Genomic DNA, 1,442 nt, shown 5'->3' on the forward strand with positions numbered 1-1,442 from the left:
TTTTTTCTATTCATTATGCTTATCAAAAATGCCTACTTTAATATAAAAATTCATTATGAATTAATTATTTTCACCTTTATTTTGGCTCTAATTAATATACTTGTTGATGAAAAGAAATAAGTGTGATAAAAATTAATAATATGTAGGACGACCAAGGGTAAAAATATAATTTCATTCTAACAAAAATCTATTAAGAAAGATAGTAAATAATTCTAGAAACATCTTTTTATATATTAAGTCAATTATGATCAAGGGTAAAAATGTAATTTCACGCTAACAAAAATCTACCAAGAATGATATCAAGAAAATTAAATAGTTCTAAATATTACACACTTCAGTATAAATATCTTATTAGGAAGACTAATAACACAATTTTTTCAACATTAACAACTTCATTTTTCATCTATTCCCTAATGGCCCTACTTTTGTAAAACAATTATAAGACAAAAGTAAAATTCATTATTTCTTAGTGAACACATTACTTCTGGAACTTGTCCATATAACAAATTTTCAACAAAATTCAATTGATCCACATTTTTCAAACATTCTAATGAATATGATAATGAACCAGTTAATATGTTAAATCCAATATCAATCACAATTACAATTCTCAAAAGGCGTAATTCATAAGGAATGCAATCAGTGAGTAAGCTCTTCGAGAACAAAAATTTCAAAAATTTCGGAGCATGTTATGTCCTTTTCTTTGGTTCTCTTTAGACTTTTCAATTTTATGGTGTTGCTTTTCTTTCTGGATTGTAAAGATACTTTTTGAAGTATCTAATTTACTTGATTTCTATTTTTATGTATAATCCCAAAAATTTCACATAACATATATGTCATTATATAATTTATTGAGAAACATATATTATTTATTAAGTATTATTATTTTATCATGAATTAAAATCATTTTTAGCAAGTTATATAAATTATTATTTTAACTACCTTATGTTAAATTACTGCAATCTATATTATATTAACTTTTGTTAATATTTTTAACATCTCATTATTTGAGGTAAAACATTCATTCATCGGGTATATAAATTACTTTAGAAAAAAATCTTTCGTTACTATACTAGATTGTGCTCCTAATTTTAATGAATATAAAGATTAGATATAAAGTCATAACTTTTTTTTATCCTTTATCACTTTGTAAATAATGAGATGATTCATTCTAATTTTCATCAAGTAGGTCGTTATTTTTGTTTGTTAAACACCTTTAAAACAAATTTATAAGTGTATTCAAAATTAATCTATAGGTGAATAGTAGAATTATTGCTTCATATATTTTATGAAAATTGCTAATATATTGAGAATAATTTTAATCTATTCTCTTGAATAATTTTCAAATAAAATAGAAAAAGAATATCATAAAATTAACTATTTAATTCGAATATATATGTTTGACATGATGTTATAATGAGCACTGGAGCATCTGATATTTT

The sequence above is a fragment of the Solanum tuberosum genome, unplaced genomic scaffold (assembly GCF_000226075.1).
Source record: "Solanum tuberosum cultivar DM 1-3 516 R44 unplaced genomic scaffold, SolTub_3.0 scf00316, whole genome shotgun sequence".
In the NCBI taxonomy this organism is placed as follows: domain Eukaryota; kingdom Viridiplantae; phylum Streptophyta; class Magnoliopsida; order Solanales; family Solanaceae; genus Solanum; species Solanum tuberosum.